Source organism: Bos indicus, chromosome 5 (assembly GCF_029378745.1).
Source record: "Bos indicus isolate NIAB-ARS_2022 breed Sahiwal x Tharparkar chromosome 5, NIAB-ARS_B.indTharparkar_mat_pri_1.0, whole genome shotgun sequence".
Taxonomy (NCBI): domain Eukaryota; kingdom Metazoa; phylum Chordata; class Mammalia; order Artiodactyla; family Bovidae; genus Bos; species Bos indicus.
The window spans coordinates 47719710-47733880 of NC_091764.1; the positions used below are offsets into that span (position 1 = coordinate 47719710).

Here is a 14171-nt window from a genome sequence, read left to right on the forward strand (position 1 = left end):
CCCCCGTGACGCACAGCGCGGCTCCCCGGAGAGGCCCCAGCGGCCGCCCCGGTCTGGTGAGCGGCTCACCAGGTCCCGGCTTCTCCCTTGCTGGTTGGCTTTCGGTTCCTCCGGCTTTGAGACGAGACTGAAGAGGCCAAGAAAAAAGGGAGGGGTGAGAAAGACCAGAAGCGCAGAACTGATGGAGAGTCCGCCATCCCCTCGACCTGGCCTGGATGGATGGGAGATGATCTGTACTGACTTTTTACCAAGTTATATCTTTTGATCCTCTTATTTGAGGAAACACTTGGAAAAACCCGGAAAAATTGAAAGAGGAAAATAATCACTCATAGGCCCACTCAGCTGAGGACAACCAACCACTCTAAACGCTTGGCACATTTTCCTCCGACCTTTTACCAAAGTTAGATAAATGGGCATGTCTGAAATGATTATTGGAAAAGACGAACCTGGATAAAGACAACAGAAAAACAAAAGACAGAACGAAGTGGGATAAAATTGTGGCCGTCTTCTTCATGAAGTTGTCCATTCTCCAAACTATTTGGTTTTACTACAGTCTTTTGTCCATGGATTTTCCTGATGAAATATTGTTCGACCACTTTTTCCTTCCTCAAAATGCTTCGCAGAATTTTCCTCTAGCTTTCAACAAGGAGTTTAAGTAAAATCGCATGAAGTCTTCTACCATTTTTGTTATAATATCCCACCGCAGGCATGATATGAATGCTGTGCTTAGTCGCTCAGTCGTGTCCCACTCTTTGCGACCCTATGGACTTGATACGAATGCTACTGCCAAAAAAAAAAAAAAGAGCATGGAACATTGGAACATGGTGAGAAAAATCCCAGCCTGAAGGACTGAAGAGTGGACGATGGCCATTGAAAATTTTGTTCTTGTTGTTTAGTCGCTAAGTCGTGTCCGATTCTCTGCGACCCGATGAACTGTAGCCCGCCAGTCTCCTCTGTCCATTGGATTTCCCAGGCAAGAATACTGGAGTGGGTCGCAATGTCCTTCTTCAGGCGATCTTCCCTGCACTGGCCAAGAATTTCTTTACCACTGAACCTCCACGGAAGCCGCCATTGAAAAAGATCAGCATCTGTTTGCAACCTTTCTGATTTGGTCTCTTTGGGAATGACGCCCTCTAGGGGTCAACAGTGATAATGCACCATCGTTTGGTAGCTGCCTCAATTTCAAAGTCGTTCTCAGCTAAAGTATTCCACAAAATATACTTGAAAATTGGTTATATATATTATCGTTTGGGCAAGGGTTTCTGTACCCCTTTTTCCAGTGTTCAAATGGCTAAAGTTTTCCTGTCAATCTGCACACATTTAAGAAGCCCTATATTCCTCGAAGGGACTACCTGAATAAGCTTAGCAACAGTGGCTAGTAGAGGCGGTCAAGTATCTAGTAGTTCTTGAATTGCTGGAACCGAAGAGCCAAATTTAAATACGCCAAGGAGCCAGGAATTTGCTGTGGCTCAGTGAAGCAGTCTGCGAGGCCTGCTTTGCCAGAGCGTCTGATTTACAGAAAATCAAGAATTGTACGTGAAAGCGGGATTATGGGAAATCGATATAGATTATGTGAAATGTCTTTTATTTTCAGTATTGGCAGTTAGTATCAGACCATGCTCCTTCCCTATTCCTTAAAACTGCCTTTGACTTTTGAATTTTATTTCATCAGGTTGTATGACTACTACTCTTCGCTGTTGCTATCATCCACGGCTCTCCCCCTCCTCAATTTCTCCTCCTCTTTTTTCAACTAGATAGCTCCTGCTTACTGTAGTTTTTTTCCAATGCTAATTTCTGCTTAATCCTTGGTGATTTAAAATATATGTAGAATAGATGATAATCTCTAGTACCCTGGACTCTCAGTTCCTTGATATGTCTTCTCCATCAGTAATTTTCTCCTTCACGCTTTTTCAGCCACTTACTCATCCCCAGAACTTGTTGTTATCAATAACTGCACTGTGTCTGTAAATTCTACTTCAAGAATCTGTTCTCTGATCACATCTCCTATCCTGTAGTACTCTGACCCCAACAATCCCTACCCTCACCAGAATACCAAATCCAAAATCTTGCCACCTCTTCTCTGGCACAACCCTCTTGATGTTCTCACCTTTCTCTTTATCCATAAAGTTCACGTTCAATTATTATAGTCCCTCCCTTGCACATGCTCTCTCTACTCTTGCTCCCCTGTCACTTTGTTGAACTCCCTTGGCAAATCTAGCATCCCGATTGACTCCCAATTTTCCAATTTGGGGCTCTACCCATACACCTGATGGAAAAGACAATGGCACCCCACTCCAGCACTCTTGGCTGGAAAATCCCACGGACGGAGGAGCCTGGTAGGCTGCAGTCCATGGGGTCGCTAAGAGTCAGACACAACTGAGCAACTTCACTTTCACTTTTCACTTTCCTGCATTGGAGAAGGAAATGGCAACCCACTCCAGTGTTCTTGCCCGGAGAATCCCAGGGATAGGGGAGCCTGGTGGGCTGCCATCTATGGGGTTGCCGAGAGTCGGACACAACTGAAGCGACTTAGCAGCAGCAGCAGCATACACCTGAATGTAGCTGGAAGGGGGAGGGGCAATAAAAACCCTATTCAGTTCAGTTCAATCACTCAGTCGTGTCTGACTCTTTGCGACCCCATGAATCGCAGCATGCCAGGCCTCCCTGTCCATCACCAACTCCCAGAGTTTACTCAAACTCACGTCCATCAAGTCAGTGATGCCATCCAGCCATCTCATCCTCTGTCGTCCCCTTTTCCTCCTGCCCCCAATCCCTCCGAGCATCAGAGTCTTTTCCAATGAGTCAACTCTTCGCATGAGTTCTATTAGTTGGACACAATTTAAAATCAAAGACTTGGCCCTCATGTGGGTTCTTTATGCTGCCAGGCAGTCACATCTGTGCTTTTATTTTACTCTTATGAACTCCTTGGCAACTGGTTTATGCCATCTCTCTTCTCAATCCCATCACCTTCTCTCCCATCCTCATGCTCATCTAATGAGCTTGAGAGCACTGATGCATCAGGAGAAAACTTCCACAGAAGCAGAATCTCATTACCACATACCTACCTACCTACCAGCATCTGTAGCAATATACACTCCCCTCTCCCCAACCTTTTTCATGGATTAATTATCTAGGCTCCTAAATCTAATCCCTTCACTTGGGCAATAGATCCTATCTCCTCTCCTGTACTCCTAGGCATTAAAGACAGCTGTTCTCATGATCTACAAAATCAGCAATTTCTCACTGTTTACTGGATCAGCTCTGTGCTTGTGCTTAGTTGCTCAGTCATGTCCAACTCTGTGCAACCCTATAGACTGACGCCTGCCAAGCTCCTCTGTCCATGGGGATTCTCCAGGCAAGAGTCCTGGAGTGGCTTGCCATGCCCTCCTTCAGAGGATCTTTCCAACCCAGGAATCAAACCCAGATCTCCTGCATTGCAGGTGGATCCTTTACCTTCTGAGCCACCAGGGAAGCCCAAGAATACTGGAGTGGGTAGCCTATCCCTTCTTCAGGGGATCTTCCTGACCCAGGAATTAAAACAGGATCTCCTGCATTGCAGGCATATTCTTTACCAGCTGAGCTACCAGGGAAGACCTATCCATTGTTTATATGTACCACAACTTCTTTATCCATTGTATATATTATGTACCAATTCTTTATCGATTCATCTGTTGATGGACATCTTGGTTGCTTCCATGTTCTCTTAACTCTTAATGTCAGAGCACCCAGGGCTCAGTCCATAGTTCTCTGTATTGACACCCACTCCCTTGGTGAGCTCAGCCAGTTTGGAGGCTTTAAATACCAACTGTCTACCCAGGTCTGCCAAATGTACTTGTTTAGCCTAGACCTCTCTCTTGAACTTCAGACTCAGGTCCAAAACTGAACCCTCGATCATGCCTTCTGAACCTACCTTTCGATACTGTTCCTCATCTAGATTACACCATCCTTCCAGTTGCTTAAACCAAAAACTATAGTGTCATCCTTGGCTCCTCTGTTTCTTCACAGCCCATGTTCAGTCCACCAGCAAATCCTGATCCACTCAATTCAGAATATATATTTTTTCCACTTTCTCAACTACCACCCTGGTTTGAGCCATCATGATGTCTTGTCCAGATCACTGTAGTTGTCTCCTAAAAGTAGTTTTCACTATCGCTTCCTGCAGGCTTTCCTCAACACTGCAGCCAGCCTGATCCTTTTAAATCAAATCTGATTATGTCTCTCCTCTGTTCAGAAGCCAACAATGGCTTCTAATTTCAGTGAGAAGAAAAGTCAGATTCTTCCTATGAGCTACATTCTCTCTCCCACTCCCCCTCAACCCTCTTACCCTGTGATCATGTGTCCTTGTTCATTCTACATAGCCACACTGATTCTTGGCTGGTCCTTGAACACAGCAGGCAGAACCCCACATTAGAGCCCTTTGTACTTTCTATTCTCTTGCCTGGTATACTCTTCCCATATTCTTCTGGTCTACCCTGACCTCCATATTTAAAATTACTTTGGTCCTTGTACTCAGATTTAGGCTGGCATGTGACTGGAACTGGCAACAATTTATGGCTTGGGGGACCGAAATCTCATTCAGATATCTCTCTCTCGACTTCTCTCGATCTGAAATAAGAACAAGTGACAGCTCTGGCTGTCTCTGGAACCATTTTGCAACCACACAGAGAGAGAGTGACGTCAGTCCTAGGGATGGTCTGGTGAGAGAATGACCTTAATAAGGTCATTAACCAGCTCATTTGTTCTATGCCTGGAGAATGTCCTGCTCATGGACTTATATGACATAAATTCCCTTATTAGATCACTTTTTACACCAAGGACCTTGTCATTTGCAACTAAATGTATCCTAATTGATTCACTGAACAGACATTTGGTAATGCTCCCTGATTTTGCTGAAGGCCTGTAAAACCTCTAACCTCTATGCAAAACTGGAGCTCAAATGGACATATGCAGCTGTATCTGTGGAATGTGAGACGAGCATGAAACTGGATTGCAGAGAGAGACAACTGAGCCCCTGAGAGAAAGTGAATGTTAGTGGAGAATGAAGAATGATTCTGGCAGTGGGGGTGGAAGTAATGTGAAGTCCTAGACGTGCATGTGACGTCCAGGCAGACCCAGACCCACCACCAGCATACATGCTTTCTAGTGAAGAGAGGGCTGTGGTGAAACCTCTGAACTGCTTCACACTGTGACCTAGCCCTTCGCCATAGAATGCTCTCCAACTCCACCCTCTCCCTCAAGTTTTGGACATTAGAAGAAAGTGTTTACACTGCAGCTGGAGGTAAGAGAGTAATGAACTGCAAAGATGAACAGACAGAGAAGCTAGGGAAACCCTGAAGGCCAGAGTGACAGTGGCACAGATACATGGTGTTATCAGTGGTGAAGCCCCAGGTGAGCACAGGCATCAAAACCTCAGAAATCTAAAAACAGGTGAGAGAGAAAGTAAGTGAGGCAGATAGTAGCGCTTCATATGTGTGAGACAACTACCTTGGCGACAGCTATTTGCTCAGTGTCTGTAGGGCTGAATGTTCAAAGGACACCCAGGCTTGTGGGTTATGGGGGATTTTCTGGTTTCAGAACTTTAAGACAAAGATCACTAATCTGTCCCACGTTTGAGCTGCATCCCATCCCTGAGCCTTATCCTAGAGGGTCATAGGTGCCCCAGGGTTCAGGAATAGGGTAAAGATCAGTAATGGGGTGGAAATGTTTGTAGTGCACATTAACTTGATAATTTTAAAAAGTGAAAGTTCAGTGGTTTCTTGGGCTTTCATCAAAATGACCTTGTGAAAATAACATGCAATAATTATTCCCCCAGCTTTCTTTTTCTCTCTCTCTATTTTTAAAGAACATTAGGCTTACATTGTCATGTAACTCAGCCTTTTCAAAAAGTATCAAAACATTTTTCTATAAATCTATTATTTCACAACATGATATACACTAAAATTTTAACAATTATCCTTTTTAGGGTTGATAGGATTTGGGGGATTTTATTCTCTTACATTGTGTTTTCCAGACTTACTAAAGTTGACAGGTATTATTTCTGTGATTAGAAGACCCTCAACTATAGAAAATAATTTCTTCCAGCACTTAAAAAAATATTTATTTGTTTATTTATTTGGCTGCACTGGGTCTTAGTTGTGGTATGAGTAATCTTTAGTTGCAGCATATGGGATTTAGTTCCCTGACCAGGGACCAAAGCCAGACCACCTGCATTGGAAGTACAGAGTCTTAGCCACTGAACCCACGGAGGGAAGTCCCTCTTCCAATACTTTTATGATTCATCCTATTTGACTATTTGATTTTAAAATCACTTTCATAGTAGTTTTCATCCCAGAATATATTTCTGTAATAACTTTTGCCTAGTCACCACTGACTTCTAAAAGTCTGATTTTTATAATTGAATAGTTTTTAGTCAAGGGATTTTAATGGTAATTTCAATATTCAGATCACATCAGTCGCTCAGTCGTGTCCGACTCTTTGCGATCCCATGAATTGCAGCACGCCAGGCCTCCCTGTCCATCACCGACTCCCGGAGTTCACTCAGACTCACGTCCATCGAGTCAGTGATGCCATCCAGCCATCTCATCCTCTGTCGTCCCCTTCTCCTCCTGCCCCCAATCCCTCCCAGCATCAGAGTCTTTTCCAACAAGTCAACTCTTTGCAAGAGGTGGCCAAAGTACTGGAGTTTCAGCTTTAGCATCACTCCTTCCAAAGAAATCCCAGGGCTGATCTTCAGAATGGACTGGTTGGATCTCCTTGAAGTCCAAGGGACTCTCAAGAGTCTTCTCCAACACCACAGTTCAAAAGCATCAATTCTTCCGCACTCAGCCTTTTTTATAGTCCAACTCTCACACCCATACATGACCACAGGAAAAACCATAGCCTTGACTAGACGGACCTTTGTTGGCAAAGTAATGTCTCTGCTTTTGAACATGCTATCTAGGTTGGTCATAACTTTCCTTCCAAGGAGTAAGCGTCTTTTAATTTTATGGCTGCAGTCACCATCTGCAGTGATTTTGGAGCCCAGAAAAATAAAGTCTGACACTGTTTCCACTGTTTCCCCATCTATTTCCCATGAAGTGATGGGACCGGATGCCATGATCTTTGTTTTCTGAATGTTGAGCTTTATGCCGACTTTTTCACTCTCCACTTTCACTTTCATCAAGAGGCTTTTTAGTTCCTCTTCACTTTCTGCCATAAGGGTGGTGACATCTGCATATCTGAGGTGATTGATATTTCACCCGGCAATCTTGATTCCAGCTTGTGTTTCTTCCAGTCCAGCGTTTCTCATGATGTACTCTGCATATAAGTTAAGTAAACAGGGTGACAATATACAGCCTTGACGAACTCCTTTTCCTATTTGGAACCAGTCTGTTGTTCCATATCCAGTTCTAACTGTTGCTTCCTGACCTGCATACAAATTTCTCAAGAGGCAGGTCAGGTGGTCTGGTATTCCCATCTCTTTCAGAATTTTCCACACTTTATTGTGATCCACACAGTCAAAGGCTTTGGCATAGTCAATAAAGCAGAAATAGATGTTTTTCTGGAACTCTCTTGCATTTTCTATGATCCAGTGGATGTTGGCAATTTGATCTCTGGTTCCTCTGCCTTTTCTAAAACCAGCTTGAACATCAGAAAGTTCACCGTTCACGTATTGCTGAAGCCTGGCTTGGAGAATTTTGAGCATTACTTTACTAGCGTGTGAGATGAGTACAATTGTGCGGTAGTTTGAGCATCCTTTGGCATTGCCTTTCTTTGGGATTGGAATGAAAACTGACCTTTTCCAGTCCTGTGGCCACTGCTGAGTTTTCCAAATTTGCTGGCGTATTGAGTGCAGCACTTCACAACATCATCTTTCAGGATTTGGAATAGCTCAACTGGAATTCCATCACCTCCACTAGCTTTGTTCGTAGTGATGCTTTCTAAGGCCCACTTGACTTCACATTCCAGGATGTCTGGCTCTAGGTCAGTGATCACACCATCGTGATTATCTGGGTCGTGAAGATCTTTTTTGTAAAATTCTTCTGTGTATTCTTGCCATCTCTTTTTAATATCTTCTGCTTCTGTTAGGTCCATACCATTTCTGTCCTTTATCGAGCTCATCTTTGCATGAAATGTTCCTTTGATATCTCTGATTTTCGTGAAGAGATCTCTAGTCTTTCCCATCCTGTTGTTTTCCTCTATTTCTTTGCATTGATCGCTGAAGAAGGCTTTCTTATCTCTTCTTGCTATTCTTTGGAACTCTGCATTCAGATGTTTATATCTTTCCTTTTCTCCTTTGCTTTTCGCTTCTCTTCTTTTCACAGCTATTTGTAAGGCCTCCCCAGACAGCCATTTTGCTTTTTTGCATTTCTTTTCTATGGGAATGATCTTGATCCCTGTCTCCTGTACAGTGTCACAAACCTCATTCCATAGTTCATCAGGCACTCCATCTATCAGATCTAGGCCCTTAAATCTATTTCTCACTTCCACTGTATAATCATAAGGGATTTGATTTAGGTCATACCTAAATGGTCTAGTGGTTTTCCCTACTTTCTTCAATTTAAGTCTGAATTTGGCAATAAGGAGTTCATGGTCTGAGCCACAGTCAGCTCCTGGTCTTGTTTTTGCTGACTGTATAGAGCTTCTCCATCTTTGGCTGTAAAGAATATAATCAATCTGATTTCGGTGTTGACCATCTGGTGATGTCCATGTATAGAGTCTTCTCTTGTGTTGTTGGAAGAGGGTGTTTGTTATGACCAGTGCATTTTCTTGGCAAAACTCTATCAGCCTTTGCCCTGCTTCATTCCGTATTCCAAGGCCAAATTTGCCTGTTACTCCAGGTGTTTCTTGACTTCCTACTTTTGCATTCCAGTTCCCTATAATGAAAAGGACATTTTTTGGGGGTGTTAGTTCTAAAAGGTCTTGTAGGTCTTCATAGAACCGTTCAACTTCAGCTTCTTCAGCGTTACTGGTGGGGGCATAAACTTGGATTACTGTGATATTGAATGGTTTGCCTTGGAAACGAACAGAGATCATTCTGTCGTTTTTGAGATTGCATCCAAGTACTGCATTTCGCACTCTTTTGTTGACCACGATGGCCACTCCATTTCTTCTGAGGGATTCCTGCCCGCAGTAGTAGATATAATGGTCATCTGAGTTAAATTCACCCATTCCAGTCCATTTGAGTTCGCTGATTCCTAGAATGTCGACATTCACTCTTGCCATCTCTTGTTTGACCACTTCCAATTTGCCTTGATTCATGGACCTGACATTCCAGGTTCCTATGCAATATTGCTCTTTACAGCATCGGACCTTGCTTCTATCACCAGTCACATCCACAGCTGGGTATTCTTTTTGCTTTGGCTCCATCCCTTCATTCTTTCTGGAGTTATTTCTCCACTGATCTCCAGTAGCATATTGGGCACCTATTGACCTGAGGAGTTTCTCTTTCAGTATCCTATCATTTTGCCTTTTCATACTGTTCATGGGGTTCTCAAGGCAAGAATACTGAAGTGGTTTGCCATTCCCTTCTCCAGTGGACCACATTCTGTCAAATCTCTCCCCCATGACACGCCCGTCTTGGGTTGCCCCACGGGCATGGCTTAGTTTCATTGAGTTAGACAAGGCTGTGGTCCTAGTGTGATTAGATTGACTGTTCTGTTTCTGAAACATTTATTTATCCTTAGAAGAACCTCAAGCGTGAAATAAATCTGAGGTCATGGCAAAATTTTTTCACTTGCAGTAAAATATCTGCTCAGATTGTTTGCAATTTGAGACTGGAAAAGGGCTTAGAAATCCTAACCCAAGTCCTGCACTTTGCAGATGGCACAACAGCTGCTGGGTGTAAGAACCCTGGAGGCTATTTGTTGAAAAAATCCCTGCCCTCCTCCCCAGCCTCATTCAAGATTTCCAAAATTTCCTTGTCAAGTTACAGCATAAGTCTTGTTTATTTTTCCCATTCTAGGAGTTGGCTCCCTTTTCCTCACTGTCCCCTCAGTGAATCCCTTTATGAAGTCTGTTTGAGCTGGCATTTAGTACCACAGACTGTGTCACTTAAATAACAGAAATTTTATTTTCTCACAGCTACACAGGCTACAAGTTCAAGATCGAGGTGTCCGAGAGATTCAGTTTCTGGTAAGAGAGCTCCTCCTGGCTTATAGATAGCCTTTGCTGGCCTCTTGCTTATACACAGAGAGGAAGAGGAAAAGAGAAAGAGATGACATTCTGGTGTCACTTCTTAGAAAGACACTAATCTATCTGATCAGGGCCCACCCTATATGACTGTTAGTATAACTGGGCCATCTTGGGCCTGTTCAGTTCCTCCTGTCCTTCCACTGACCCTACCTAGGGCTGTACTGTGTAGTGAATCTCTTTTCTGCCATCAAGAGTTTTGTAGTTAATAGATATTGTTTAGTGATCATTAGGTCCAGAAGGCCTCTATGTTCTGCTGGTCTCCAAACAATGATGAGGACTGTTGCTGACTTATTTTCTGTGCCCACAAGGCTAGTTACCTGTTTATAAATCTTGATTTATGAGTTCACGTGCTGTTTCCAAGCATCTACCCCCATGCCCTATAAAACTGTCTCAATGGCGTCTCAGCTGTGTGGAGTGCAGCTTTGAATACTTTCAGATTGTTGTCCAACTGATCCCACCCTGTGGGTGAGTTACCCTGTAATAAACATCCATCGACTATATGATGCTGCCTGACTCACTTTTCAGTCTCAAGATGCCTTCTCAGCTCAGTGGATACTTTTCATCTCCTCCATTCTCCAACACACCTAAGACCTCATTTAAGCTTAATTACTTCCTTAGAAACTCCTTCTCTGAACTCAGCCAAACTGGGGGTTTGGTCTTCAACATATAAATTGGGGTAGGGGGAATGACACAGACTTCAGTTCATAATAAACTCTCTGTACATAAATTCACGTAAGAAATGACATCATGTCATCCAGGTTCCAGAGTACACACCCTAACAACACTTCGTTAATTAGTTATCCACATCACCTAGCCTTTCATAGTGGTCATAGTTCCTTTTGTTATGACTTTATTTTATTGTTCTGAACTTCTGAAAGAAAAATAAAAGCTTGGATTTTAATCTGGTGCCTTGATAATGAAAGCAATAACAAGTCTGTATATGAAAATACCCAGCATATTTGGGTCATATGTAATTTTCCAGATAAAATGGCTTCTGTGCTTATTCTGACAGTTTCATAGCATCAGTCCCTTATCAGAGCATCTTTCTTGAATTTTGGCCTTTTTTCCCCTCTATGATGATGCTTGGTATTTTCTTTGTATATTCCTGATGGTTTCTTCTGTTTTCCTAACTGACACTTCTCTAGCCTGTAATATGCACCCACCGGCTGAATTCTTGGATCTTTTTGTTCCAGGTCTTAGAGATTTCATATAATCTCATTTTCATCTATTATCTCTTTGTGGACAACACTCATATTTATGTCTTCAGTCCTAGTCCACCGTGCAGACTCCTTTCTCACTCCTGTCTCCAGTGTTTATTTCATTTCAGTTTTTTTTTTTTTTTTGGCTTTCATCTCAAATCAGCGTGTCCCAAACTGATCACTTCCTGAAAAATCAATTTCCTTGTTTCTGGTGAAATAGGCCAACAGAACTCTTAATAATTTAGATTGATTTATTCAGAAAAATTTTCTCAGCATCTACTGTGTCAGACATCGTGCTTTGTGCCTATATTCAAATCTTATGCTTCTATAATGTCACCCATAAGTGTCTGTGTTGTTTTCAGTTTGTCTTTACCAGTTATTTCGTGCTTGTATGTTTTTAGTTTTTTAGTATCTCCTGCCAGGTGAACCCCTACTTATCCAATAAGACCAACTGAAAAGTCACCACTTCTGTGTTGTGAATTGACTTGTGTAACCCCAAAATATGTGTTTAAATCTTAAACCTTGATACCTCTAAATGTGACTGTAATTGGAAATAAAGTCTTTGCAGATGCAGTCAAGACAGGGTCCTACCAGATGAGGGTGGGCCTTAATCCAGTGATTGGTGTCTTATCAAAAGAGGGAGATTTAGACATGGAGATACAGAAAGTAGAGGCCCTAGTGACAATGAAGGCAGAGACTGAAATGATACAGCCACAAGCCAAGAAAATCCAAAGGTTGTTGGTACATACCAGGGACCAATGAAGAGGCACAGAACAGATTTCTCTTTAAGAACCTCTAGAGCAGTGATCCCCAGTCTTTTTGGTACCAGGGACCAGTTTCATGAAAAACAATTTTTTCCACGGACTAGGGTGGCAGGGGGTGGTGTCAAAATGATTCTCATAAGGAGCTTGCAATCTCACTCACTCACACGCACAGTTCACAGTAGGGTCCGTGATCCTATGAGAATCTGGTGCTGCGAGTGATGGGGAGCAGCTGTAAATACAGATGAAACTTCACTCACTTGCCTGCCCACCATTCACTTCCTGCTGTGTGGCCCCGTTCCTAACAGACCATGAACCAGTACTGGTCCATAGCCCCAGGGGTTGGGGACCCCTGCTCTAGAGGAACTAACCCTGAGCACACCTTGATTGACCTCCAGAACTGTGAGAAAAGAAACTTCTACTGTTTTAAGCCCCAGTTTGTGGTAATTTGTTACAGCAGCCCTAGCAAACTAAGATACTCTGTGAAGCCATTTATAATCTCCCTAAAGTTAATCAGTTCTTTTTTGGTTCCATAACACTCAGCACTTATTTCCATCATCATGTTTTTTTGTTGTTGTTATTTCCCTGTGGGCTTCTTGAGGGTTGGGGTGTAGTGGGGCAGTTCTAGTCATCCTGGGTACTTTACACTTTGCATACTGCTTAATAAATGCCTAATGAATTAAAAAAGTGACCTTGCCTCTTGCCAATAATTACCGCTATCATTTATTGGGCACCAATAGCCTGTATTGGGCACCATGTCAGTAATTTACATCGGTGTTCCAACTACAACATGCTTATCCCAACTGAGTGTCTTACTGTTCAGTCTAATTCTAACACTCACTGCTAGAGTTAGCGTGGACCCCACAAGTTAAGGTCAAAGGCCTTCATTTCTGACACTAATTACCCAGAGTTAATATAGGTCCTTTAAGTTAAGGGCTCAGTCCTGCATGACTTCAGATGCCAGTTGCAAGTCTCAGGTATCCCCAAGCTGCCTGTTCTTCTGCCTATTTTGCTATGTACTTGAGGATTCCCAGAATCCACGCTTTGTCCCAATTTGATAATTCACTAGAATGACTCACAGAAGTCAGGAAAGTACTATCCTTATGATGACCATTTTATTATAAAGGGAGCAAATGAATAGTAAGATCAAGAGGTGAATAGCATGACAAGATCTTCCTTGCTGCCTCCAGGTGTACCATCCTCCCAGCTACATGGGTCCTTTCATCAACCAGCAAGCTCCCAGAGCCTCACTGCTTCAGAGTTTATATCTAGGGTTTTGTCACATAAGCATGATTGGTTAAATCATCAACCACTTGGTTGAATTCAAGATCTATGAGGGTGTGGCTGAAAGTTCCAAGTCTCTAATCACATGCTAGGTCTTTCCGGAATGGCCAGCCCCTTCCTTGTAACTATCTCAAGGCCCATTGTAAGCCACCTTGTGAATTAGCATACATTCAGATATGGAGGAAATGGGGTATCTGTGAATAACAACAGATACTCTGATCAGAAATTCCAAGGTTTCTTGAAACTCTGTGCCAAGAACCGTTAACAAAAACAAAATGCATTTTTTATTATACTACACACACATATATGGGCTGGTAAAGAATCTGCCTGCAGTGCGGGAGACACATGAGATGTTGAGGGTTCAATTCCTGGGTCAGGAAGATCCTCTGGAGGAGGAAAATGGCAACCCACTCCAGTGTTCTTGCCTGGACAATCCCATTGACAGAGGAGCCTGACTGGGTCCAGTCCATGAGGTCACAAAGAATAGGACAGGACTGAGTGACTAAGCACTAGCACAATAAGTATTCAGACAAAGACTCCTTAAAGTAGGTATCAATGCCATCTGCACCTTACAGATGAGGAATCTGAGACTTAACCTCAAAGCTGTGCTGCCTCTAGCCCAGCTTTCTCCCAATCCAGTTTATTTCCAAATTAATCTCCCTTAAACAGAGATTTCATCACATTACTTCCTTAGTGACTTAAAGCTTCTTAAAGTCTGTTTCAGGGTGGTTGTGTTTATTTTTACCTCGGGCCA

The 14171-nt window shown here is 42.9% G+C and overlaps 1 long non-coding RNA gene across 1 annotated transcript; it reads left to right on the top strand.

Moving 5' to 3' along the window:
* Positions 1-1072: 1072 nt before the first annotated feature.
* Positions 1073-12824, top strand: LOC109559259 (uncharacterized). The gene is made up of 2 exons (XR_002180741.2): positions 1073-1532; positions 10063-12824. It is a non-coding gene; the product is annotated as an uncharacterized lncRNA (long non-coding RNA).
* The last annotated feature ends 1347 nt before the right edge of the window (positions 12825-14171 follow it).